We start from the raw sequence: 12955 nt of genomic DNA, 5'->3' as shown, positions 1-12955 counted from the left end.
TTTACATTTCATTGAAGTTGTTGGACCATTTATTGTATCTCGTTGTACGTTTTGAATTATTAAAAATTGTTACATGGTTAACTTAAAGTGACTTTGCATTTTGAATTTTATTTTGATTTGCATGGTTGATTGTTTCTTCTTTACTCGTTGAATTATTGATTTTGGAACTTTTTGCATTTACACCATCCAACGGTATATCTATTTTTATCGCTTGTCAATTATTCAAAGCAAAAAGAAGAGAGAGGATCCAAAACTGTAAGTTAGAACTTTCTTACTTTCGTACCTGAATTATTCATGATGACATCGAATTTTCAAATCCGGAGACCGAGGAGACGAAGATCCTTCCCAGAAGAAACCCCGGATCCGATTGACACAGGAACCCCTTTGCGCCATCCTCAAATACGATCTAATCATCGAGACATACTTGATTCATCGACGAGCGACGACCATACATATGAGGAACTGAACACTTACAATAGTGATGGAGGATATCGCAGTAATGCCAGCGGAAGAGGAAATCGGATGGATGACATCAGACGGAATCGAGTTGACAACAACAGAGGAGAAGCCAGATCAAAGGATGACAGGCACATCAGTACATTCACGGTAGGAAAGAAGGACCTACCTGTCTTCACAGGTGAGGACACTGACAACATCATGTCCTTCTTCGAACATTTTGAAAGGCTTGCTTTATGCAACGATTGGAGTGACGACAGAATCTTGAAGATCTTACCAATTACATTCGAGAGGAGTGCGGGTTTCTTCTACATGCAACTCCCTGCCGATACAAAGAAGTCCTATGAAAAGTTGAAAGCAGCAATGATTGCAAGATTCTCATCAATGCAAACGAGATGCTCCAGAAAAGCTCAACTGGCAGCTTTGAAACGATCTGATTTTACTTCTCTCGGCGACTACATTTTCAAGCTAGAGACAATTGCCTTTCAATTGGGCCTGACCTCCGAACAAAAGTTGGAGGCCCTGCTCAGTGGTTTGGATGAACCCCTTCGCACAGATGTCATACTCAAAGAATTCAAAACCTTTGAGGAGGCGGTACCTTACATTACGTTGAAAGACCCAATAACAACCTCAACGAAAGATTCGAATAAAATGATACAAGAAATACATGCAAAATTATCAAGTGGACGAGCGTGTTCTGTTCAACCGAACCAGGCTTCGAATAGCAATCAAAATTTCGAAAAGGACTTAGAAAGAAAAATGTCAGAGATGTTGGAGGAAAAATTACAACTAACAGCTGCGCAACCCCAACAATTGAATGCTTTTGGTCAAGCTAATTTGGCGTCGACAACAGATTCTTCCCGAGAAATCAACAGGTTACGGAATGAAGTTCGTTTACTTAAACAGGGTAACGGAAGGCCCCCAAGGGACAGAAGTATTGGATTCAATAGTCGATATATGCGCTCTGCTGATGGTCAACCAATATGTTACACTTGCAAACGTGTCGGCCATACCTCGAGAGTTTGTCGCGAAGCTCGAGGTCGTGGCAGGTACAACAACAATCGTCGAGGTAGCTACGGTGGTTACAGTAACAGATACGATGGAAATACGAATTATTATGGACATTACAACTACCAAGGCAACAACTATCCAGGAGATGGCAATCATGGAGGACAACAGAACAATATTGGTGGACGTGGAAGGGACCCACGAATTCCATTCAACGATGGTAGGCGTTTTGTGTCAAGACCACAAGGCCCTCCAGCTTCGGCAACAAATCAACAAGAAACTCAACAGAACCATTCTACGAAAAGAGATGGCAACAACAATGCATATACGACTAAAAGGAACACTTTCAACTGTATGATCCATCGATCGTCGAGTGAAAGCGATTTAAATGCTAATTCCCAACCCAACTTTCCAGATCCCCCATATCCTTGGTATGAAATGGAACCTGAGGAGCCTGTCAAATATGAAGAGCTTGAACTTTGTAGTGACAGTGGCGACTCTGATGTTGAAATAGAATATACTCCACGCTCTCCCCCTCCCAGTTATTCCTCCCACTCCGACACCCCTTACCTTCGCTCTGGAGACAAAAAGAATGAAGAAGATGATGTTCAAAGCAGAAACTCCGAACCAGACGGACTCAAAGTATCATTTGAAGACAATCAAGATAGAAAAGAGGCCAACTTTGACACAACATACGATGATGAAGAAGAATCTGACTTTGCAGCAAAGAGCAGTGAGACCAATGAAGTTGAAAACTTAATTGACATTAATGCATCTTTACACGACGAAAATGAAGTTCAGTCCACATCGAAGAACTTTCAAGTCCAGACGGTCGAGGGAACATCAACAACAGACAGTAATGAAGCATTATTTGGCATCGAACTGATCCCCGTTCAAAAGGAACAGTTTTATGAAAAGGACACAACAACAGTCGATGGAAACCACAAAACTCTATTTCAAAATGTCCTTGTACAAAAGATGAAGAAAGTTAAAAGTCGCTTCATCCAGGAAAGTCCTACCTCAGTCCGAATTTGGGGTAAAATATTTGGATTAGATTGTCAATTTCTGATAGACAGTGGAGCTGCCATAACAGCTATCAGTCGAGATTTTTGGGATGAAATCAAGAGCTTAACAACAATCTCACCCTCAACAAATAATCTTCCTAGTGTCGTAACCGCCAACCAAGAAGAACTAGCAATACAAGGGTCCATATTTATACCCTTGGAAATCGAAAAGGAAAAGTATATGACCAATCTATACATCGTTGAAGGCTTGAGCCACAGCATAGTGGTGGGGCATAACTTTCTTACTGAAAACAATGGAACGATCAATTACAAGGAACAAAGTTTAACTCTCGAAATTGATAAACCATCACTTCCGGTACCAAAAGAACACCTTGAGGCGATACCTTTACGTTCAATGTCTAAACGCAAGCCCACGACTGAACTATTTTCAAGAAAGAAGAAGAACATTTACCACTTTGCGAGACGATTTGGCAATTCGAATATGATTTTTCATCTGGAGACGATTATCTCTTCGAACCATCAGAGGAACTGAAACAACAAACATCCTTGAACATAACTCCGGCAATTTTTCGGGGAAGCAGTGGAAGAGTTACCTTGAAAGTTACAAGTCTCAATGAGAATCCCGTCAAAATTCCTGCTGGTTCTCTTCTGGGCGCCCTAACAAAGATAACAACAATTGCACCGATCCAAGAGACAAGCCAAATTGATAGGAGAGTAACTGGTCCAGAAGACAACTTACAACACGAACCAAACTTGATTCCAACGAGTAGCAAACGGACGGCAGATGGAAAGAATGCTTCGCAAGTGAAAATCAATTCCGATTTGTCAGACAGCCAAACAAGACAGATTCAAGAGCTGGTTAACACCTATGAAGAAACTTTTGCAGCCACCCTCCAAGAAATTGGACTCACGCCACTTGTTCAACACATAATTCACACTGGCGACGCAGCCGCAGTACGACAACGCCCCTACAGAGTTTCCCCAAAACAAAGAGAAGTTATCGACAAAGAACTCGACCAAATGATAGAAAGAGGTTTGGTCCGAAAGTCAACGAGCCCATGGGCCTCACCTGTGGTCGTTGTACCGAAACCAGGAGGCGGGGTCAGAGTATGCTTCGACTATCGAGCAGTCAATAAAGTCACAACCGTCGACAGTCATCCTCTACCACGTGTAGACGACTTGCTAGATCATCTAAAAGGCGCAAAATATTTCAGTAAAATTGACTTAAAAAGTGGATTTGGCAAATTCCTATGGAAGAGTCCTCAATTCCAAAGACAGCATTTTGCACGCACCGTGGACTGTACGAATGTGTCATCATGCCAATGGGACTTAAAAACAGTCCTATGACGTTTGAAAGGCTTATCGAACACGTTTTTACGGAAGAACTGTGGAAATCTGTCCTCGTATACTTGGATGACATTATCGTATATTCATCCACGTTTGAGGAGCACCTTATCCATCTCAAATTTGTCTTTGACAAGCTAGCTGAAGCCAATCTTAAAGCTCACCCTGGAAAGTGTGACCTTGCAGAGACGGAAATAACATTTCTAGGCCACATCATTTCATCAGATGGCATTAGACCAAACGAGGAGAACACCAGACGAGTACGAGAGTTCCCACAGCCAAGAACCGTCAAAGAAGTACGAAGCTTTTTGGGACTATGTTCCTACTACAGACGATTTGTGAAGGGATTCAGTAACTTGGCATCACCTTTATACAACCTGACGAAATTAGGAGTAAAATTCAATTGGGATGACACCTGTCAACAGGTATTTGAGAAACTGAAACATATTCTCACGTCCGAACCTGTGGTTGCTCTACCAGATTTTACAAAGAGATTCTACCTACAAACCGATGCGTCCAATACTGGAATCGGGTGGACCTTAAGCCAAAGGTATGACAAGCTAGAAAAGGCCGTGATCTATGGAGGACGTCGTTTGAATGAAGCAGAACAAAGACTATCTGTTATCGAGCGAGAAGCTTTAGCAATCGTGACTGCCGTAAAGAAACTTCACCCATACCTTCAGGGTAGGCAATTCACAATTCTCACAGACCATAAGCCACTGAACTACATCCTGAGCACAAAGGACAGCACTGGTAAATTATGTCGCTGGAGTCTATATCTACAAGCTTATGATTTTATCATCGAGTATAGACCTGGAAAAGCAAACGGGAACGCAGACGGTTTGTCAAGAATTCCATGGGATCAGCTACAAGTAGAAGCCCAAACTAAACCAAAAGTATCCAAAAAGAAAAACCAAACCATTGATTGGGAAAAGAGAAGACCAAACGAACCAATAGATATTCCGGAAAGAATGAACGAAGAAATAAACTCCTTTGATCATACAACCAGAGAGGCTGAAGACGGTCCTTCAAATATCAATGATGAGGAAACATTTCAAAGTCCATCAGAAGCAGCCAACAACCTCTTCTTCGCTGCTATTACGAAGAATACCTTCGACAAAGACGAAATTCAACGACACCAAATTGCGGATCCTGATTTGAAAGCAAAAATCGAATATCTGCAAAAGAAGACTCTACCCGAAGGCAAGCAAAAAGATACTGTTCTGAGAAACATTGACAACTATCTCATGGATGGAGGAGTTCTTTACCACATCTATAGCCCAAAGACCACTACACCCGAAGGTGTATGGAAACAATTGGTAATCCCAAAGAAGTTCCGCGCCACTATCATGAGGTACAATCACGATGAACCCAACGCAGCACACTTTGGCTTTGCCAAGACCGCTGACAAAATCAGAAGACGGTACTTTTGGCCAGGGATGTTGACTGATATCCAAACCTGGGTCAACACCTGCATTATATGCCAACAGGATAAAGGAACACCATCAAAGAAAGCACCATTACTACCTATAGCAACTGGAGAACCCTGGAGCGCACTTCACTGTGATGTAGTTGGACCTTTCCCAAGAACAGACGCTGGGAACAGATACGTAGTGGTTTTTATTGAACGACTCACCTCTTGGCCTGAGGCATTCGCGACTGCCTCGACCGAAGCACACGTTATTGCTGAATTGTTACTACATCATATCATATTTCGCTTTGGCGTTCCAAGATACTTTGTCACTGATCAAGGTACCAATTTTTTGTCTCATTTGATGGCAGAAGTTTGTGCGATGTTGAATATCAAACAGATTAGCACCACGCCATACCATCCTCAATCTAATGGCATTGTAGAAAGACTTAATGGAACCATTGTTAAAGGCATTTCCCACTTTGTTGCTTCAAGACAGAATGATTGGGACCAGTATCTTCCCTCAGTACTCTTCGCTTACCGTACAAGTATCAATGCATCCAGACAGGATTCGCCATACTACTTAATGTTTGGAAGAGAGGCTACGCTACCAAGTGACCTACAGTTCAATCCTGGACGAAAATTATCACCGTTAATTGAGGATCATCGTGAAAGGATAGTTGATCAAGTGCGTACCGCTCAGAAGCTAGCACAAGTGAACCTACGAAAAGCCCAACGACGAGACAAGTACTACTACGACAGAGGGGCCACTAACACTCAGTTCAAAGTCGGAGATAAGGTCTGGCTACACAATAAAAAACGTTATAAGGGCCTGAGTCCAAAATTGATGGCAAAGTGGATTGGTCCGTATCGAGTCACGAAAAAGATATCCGAAGTAAATTATGAGCTGAATGACCCCCTCAATAAAAGAAAACCAACGACTGTGGTCCATGTCAACCGAATGAAGCCATTTAATGATCCAAACTTTCGTGCTAATAACGATGATTCCTCTGATGACTTGAGTGACGTATCTGAAGAGAATGAAGAATCAGAGCACGAAGAGACAGACTCATTCACACCTGGAAATCAAAATCAAGAGCAGACTATACCAAAAGAGATTAATGACACTGTTGTAGAAGATGAAACCCAACCTGATCCAGACCAAACTTTTGAAACTTCTCAAGAAATGGAAGCAGATGAACCAATCTACATGGTGGAGGAAATCTTGAAAATGAAGCTCAAGAGAAACAAAAGATACTTCTTAATAAAATGGCAAGGATATTCTCACGACGAAAACACCTGGGAACCTGAAGAAAACTTAAATGCGGAGTTGGTCAAGAGATTCCTAGACCCCAATCTATCGATTAACACCATCTCATACAGAAGAAGCCAGCCCACTTCGCTAAAATGGTCACTATTTCTGGTCCTTATGTTCATGCCAATAATATTTGGATCAAGACTGGGAAATCTCTACGATTGCACCACCACTACTCCACTAGGAATATACGAATTCCCAAAAATACCTACATGTACTCATTCGATGACAAAAAAATCAGAGCTTATAACGAAAGAAATGGAAGTCTTTAAGTATTCGCCGAACATCACTCACTTTAACATCCATTACTGCACGTTATACAAAACCACCACAATTTGCGATTGGAAACCAAGAGTTGCCTGGAGCAGAAAAGTTTCCTCCAAAAAGGAGACGTCTAATTCGGAGGAAATCTTTATCAGTCCATCTGATTGTATCCAAGCATTCAATACGAAAACATACAATGGAAACCCTCTTGAAAGAAAAAGTGGACATCGTTTTGTCAGTACACACCCTGATGGAAAAGTGGCTAAATGCAAGTATTGGAAGAAGACAACGTTAAAAATCAAGGAATTGACCCTTAGAACCTTCGATGCTCAAGTCGTTGGTAAAGAAAAATACATTGAACAACACTTAACCAACAGCAAATGCCCAAGCGAAATTCCAAAAGGACAATCATACGGCTCTTGTACCATGAAAGATGCACCAAAAAGTGCTCTAGTTTGGAATGACCCACATCATCCAGCAATCGATTGGCATTCACTAGGAAAACATGAAGTAAAGCAAATGGAGAGTCATGTTCTAATTCCTTCTCTCAAAGTTGGTGGAAGCATCCAAAATGAATATGGCGAAAGCAAAACTACTCTTTTGCTTGATAACGGTCTATTACTGAAGGACCCAGTGATGAAAGGAAACATGTTCGAAGCCCTTAAAGACATGGTGACTGCATATTCCAAACGAATGGTATCCGACACTCTTGGACCTATCCTACAAGCTCATATTGTGCGTACCCTTATTAACCAGAAATTGGACATTATTCAAGAATGGGAAAGACTTTGTTTCATACAACAGGAAGTGTCGAGAATTCAACGATGGATGATAGCAGTTTTTCCTACAACTGCAGCCCGATGGATTCACCAAGAAAGTGGAGTCACCGTCCACATAGTCGGAGAAGCCCTTCAAGTACATCGCTGTTTGAAAATTTCCAACTACCGTCTGATCACCAATCGAAGAGTAGGAAATTCATGTTACTTCGATATTCCAGTAAAAGCACCCTATCATAACCAAGTTAAATTTTTACGAATTATGGATCGACAAGTAGTAGAAAAATCTCACAAAATCAACTGCTCAGCCAGACCCCCTATTACGTATTTACAAAACAACGAAGGCTCCTATGATGTGATAGACCAAGAAGGGGAAGTAACCAAGACAAAAACAAAGAAGCAATTCCATGGATCCAGTTTTGTGAAGTTGCAAAAGATTAGAGGATTCGATGAAAGAATGATTCAGAAACCACCTCAACACCTGGCACCATACTCCATGCTAAACATCTTCTCCGAAATCCATGATGCTATGGAGGAAGTAAAACAACTACAGATAGAACGTGGAAATGGCGACCTTCTCACTGGTATTGGAGTTGGACTTGGAGGAGCTTTAGAAGCCGCTGCAGGAGGAACAAGCCAAATCATTGGAGCTTTAGGAAGTGGAATACAAGGTGTCCTAACTGGAGTTGGTAACTTGGATGAAAAGATTGTTACTTCCCTTGGTTCAGCTGCAGGTAATATCATCACTTCTACTGGCGATGCAGTGGAATCTGCTGGGAAAGGAATAGGAAGTATCCTCAACATCTTTGGTGGAATCGGTGGAACTATTAAATGGGTCGTCCTTCTAGCTTTAATTGGAGCTTTTGTATACCTGAACCGAGGCTCCATAATAAAACTTTTCAAGAAAAATACCAAAATGGAATTCTCACCAGCCCAGCAACGGTTAGAAAAAGACGAAGAACATTCCCATAAAGAAATGCATAGGGAACGACGTCACCACCGTCATCATCAAAGACATCGCTTTAAAACACCTAATGATGGGAAAACATTCGAAACAGTAACAGAAGAACCTGCTACGAGGGATCTCTTCACGTACGTTCATACTGGAAAGAAAAGAAGCCACATCCATAAGACCAAACGACACCATGGACATGTACTGGCAATACATTGCCGATCAACTGACCAAGAAGAGCAAAAACATGGCATCAAGACAGAAGTCTATTTATCCATAGAAGGAGAAACAAAGACCTTTATTGCTCTGGTGGACACTGGTTCTAGTCATTCCTTATTGAACAAAAGAATTTGGGATAAGGCTGAAATCGCTCCATTCCTGAGCCACAATGAAGGAACTATATTAGCATCAGTTACTGGAGGTATCCTTGAGACTGCTGGAAGTGCAATCATACCAGCTAGCATAGCAGAACCACTGTCATTGAAAACCCAGGAATTTATGGTTGTCCCAAACATTGAAGAAGATGTAATCATTGGAATGAATATTTTGAGCTCGGAGAAGGCTATCATCAACTTTTCGGAACAAACCATAACCAGTGCGAGCAGGAGAAAGAGATTCTTTGCGAGTAACAAACGAAAAGAAACACCCAGAATTTGGAGTATCCTAGCAGTTATAGCCGCTATTACTGCATTGACGGTTGCGACCCTGTACGTTCTCACTTTGATCAAGAATCCATCAGACGAAGAATATTTACCAAATGGAAATCTCACAAGTAAATTTGTCAAGATACCAACCATTTTGCATGTTCGAGCTGGAAAAGTGTTGTCAGAGCGAACAAAACATATTGTGGTTATCGAATTTCCGGTACCAAGGATTCTAAACCAATACATATCTAATTCCGAAAAAATGATCCTTGGTATCATGCATAATACATCAAAATCCAATGGTACAACCGAATACCAGAGATTGAATGCTAAATGTCGAATTCGAACCCTACATGAATAATGAAAGAAAGGAAAAACTTTGTATATATAACTATATGGGTAAAATTTTTTTTGAGGAGTTTTGTTTTGTTTTACTACTGGAAGTTACTGTAAAAGAAGAGAAGTATGAGTATTTAATTGTAACTAATGTGAACTTTGATATAAATGTTTGAATTTTTTAAAGAAGAGAAGAAAATGAACTTTTATCGCTCGATCAACTCACCTGGCTAAAATGCTACGAGGAAGTGGTATGGGCAAACGAACGACCACGAACGGATCCATATGCTCTTCAATCGCTCGCTTATATGGCTCTGATTGACTCAGACTGTAAAAACATCCACATAAAAATTTCCCGTAAAATATCTAGGGAGAAATACATAGTTCTACTATTTAATATTCGACACCAACTAACATACACAATGTGCCGATATGGCAAAGCTACACCACATTACTACTGGGATACCTACGTCACCAATATATACACGCTCCAACTTCACCAACTTAAAATACAGTCATCAATCAAAAGACAAAAGTGGTTTGGAGTGTTCGAAATGTTAAAAGTAGTATTTTGCCAACTTATGAATTCAAGCTATGGAGAAGAGTTTGCGGAAAAAGTTCTCAACATCCTGATTATAGATGAGACACCTCCAAAACAACCTTGCAACATTGACAACCATGAGCTACTAATTGATATTGGCCTGAGAGCGGCTGATATGTTGAAATCAAATGTAGGCCATCCTAGCAGCCGTTTTTCGAAATACAAAAACAGGCCTCACATCACCAACCGAATGGATTGGAACCCAAGCCACTTTAATCCAAATGTCTCACTCCCTGAATTTTCCGAAGTAGACCTACAACAGCTAGAAATTTACAGCTACAACAGAAGACCTTGGGACATGACATCTACATTAAAAAGACGGTTAGAGGAATGGAATCAATATGAATGGGTGTCCTACTGCCGATAAACTTCAAAATTGACTTTTTTTTTTCTTTCAAAACTTCTTCTCTTCTGACATATTGTACGTAAAATTTGATATTTAGATTTGGCATTTTAGGAACTCGAGTTTTCGTTATTATTAATTATTTTTTCGTAAGTTGTGGAATAATTTAAGGATTTTTAATTGTTTTTGTTTTTGAATTTTACTGAGAATGGGAAATAATTTTTAAAGAAGCAAAATTTTGGTGAATTAAATTTAAAATTGGAAACTGGTTAGTTAATTTGGTAAACAATCAAAGTCGATGATAACACAAAGATGCACGTGGCGTTTTATTACGAACTAATTCACGATAGATATCGTTTCGATGAACGTGGCGTTTTATTACGAACTAATTCACGATAAACGTCGTTTCGATGAACGTGGCGTTTTATTACGAACTAATTCACGATAAACATCGTTTCGACGAACGTGGCGTATTTTTACGAACTAATTCACGATAAACATCGTTTCGATGAACGTGGCGTTGTATTACGAACTAATTCACGATACGCATCAAATATGATAAATAATAGAGAAGGCCAAAAATACATGATGAATAATAGAGACAGTCGAAATTGGAAAGGGTACCCAAGCGAATTGTTAAGAATACGAAATGATGTTCATATACCAGACATTCATTTTGATGTGTATTGACGAGACACTGGTAAGCTAGCATATACTAGTGACTTTTATATACATATGGGAATGGATGTTGAAAAGGCGCACATGGTATGAGAATCGTTTTTATACTTGAAATAAATACTTTAGTGACGAGGACGTCACTTATCATTATATGGAGGTGTGACAGTAGAGATATTTTGAGAAAACATCACTCATCCCAAAATAAACAATCTACATTATCCATTCAAGTCCAACGTGCTTACGCAGGAATAGACCATGAAAAGACCTTCTCTAGCTACCAGCATTCAGTCAATGGAAAATCATCATATACCATTCACGTTGAATAGATTTACGCATGAAGATCATCGAGGAAAACGGACTGCAACCCCGTTAGCCCAAGCGTGACTAATATCTTACATACCACTGACACACTGAGATAATCGAGAACAAAACCAAGAGACTGAATCAATCTACGCACAACACTGAAAGATTTATGAGTTGGGATCGAGGAAGCAATCCCAACCAAATGAATGGACGCGGACAACTAAACCAACGTGACTATTGATCCCAGGCTCTAAATCCAGTCCTCTAAATACTCATAGAACTAAAAACTATAAATACCGGAATCACAAAATCATTATTGGAGTCGGAGAGCGTGCTGGGAGTCGGAGAGCGTGCTGAGAGTCGAAACATGCTGGAAAGCTAGAGAGTTACGAACCGTACTATTAGTAAAGAGACTTGTTACTGATTTAGATCTGGAACCCTCCATAACATCAATTGCAGATTGTATAAGATGAATAAACTAGGACAGTCACTCGTGTACAAGTTGAGTGCTAATGTTGTTCTTTCCGTGGTCTAACATACTAATATATAATATACCGTAATACAAGATGGTATCCTAGCTATGATAATATACATGTTCTTTTTTTTTTTTTTTTTTTTTTTTTTACAACTCCTAGATAAAAAAAAACTAAATCCGTCATTCCATGACAAAGTCCTTAAAGTGTGCCGGTGTACGTCGGACACGTGACGAGCGTCTTGGTAGTTGCTCCTCATCCCGCACCATTGCACGGGCTTCAATGCCATTCCCAGAAGGGCTCGGTTCCCGGTGTTGCGGTGGGATGGCTGGCGTTGTGACGTTCGTGGCGGGGAGAATTTCTTGAGGAGGTGTGTCGACGACGATTGGTGGTAATAGTGGCTCTTCGTCGTTCACAATAGGGGTTGAGCTTTGGCGAAGAAATCGTCGGTTGCGGAGCGAACATCTTCTACTGCCGTCGACGAGGACTCGGTACTGCCTGTGGGGAAGCTGTTCAATGATGGTTCCGGTCGCGTTCCATTTATTGGGTTGGTTCCCTCGTTGGTTTTGTAAACTGAGTGTATCTCCGATTTTCAGTGGTGGTAGTGTCGTGTTTGGGGCATCCCTTGAAGCGTATTCGAAACGTCGTGCGTGGGCTCGCTCTCTCATGTCTGCAAGCTCGGACCATTCTCGTCGAAAGGTGACGGGTCTCGGCATGTGATCTGTGATGTTTCTGCCGAATAAAAGTTCTGATGGTGATACTCCCATGTCCGGTGGTGGGGTATTGCGATGTAGAAGGAGGGCTTTGGTAACTTCGTCCGTGTTGAGCGATCCACTCGGTGAAAGGTTTGTTGTTAAAATACGCTTCATGGCTTTGACAGCGCTTTCGGCACGTCCATTACTTTGTGGGAAATATGCCGATGAAATTCGGTGACGAATTCCCCACGTTTTTAAAAATGTCTCAAAATCATGACCGTTGAATGGTGGACCCCCATCGCTGGATAGTTCTTCAGGCACTCCGAACGTT

This window comes from Clytia hemisphaerica, unplaced genomic scaffold (genome assembly GCF_902728285.1).
Source record: "Clytia hemisphaerica strain Z4C2 unplaced genomic scaffold, Clytia hemisphaerica genome assembly, whole genome shotgun sequence".
NCBI classification, from domain to species: domain Eukaryota; kingdom Metazoa; phylum Cnidaria; class Hydrozoa; order Leptothecata; family Clytiidae; genus Clytia; species Clytia hemisphaerica.
This window is presented reverse-complemented; position numbering follows the sequence as displayed.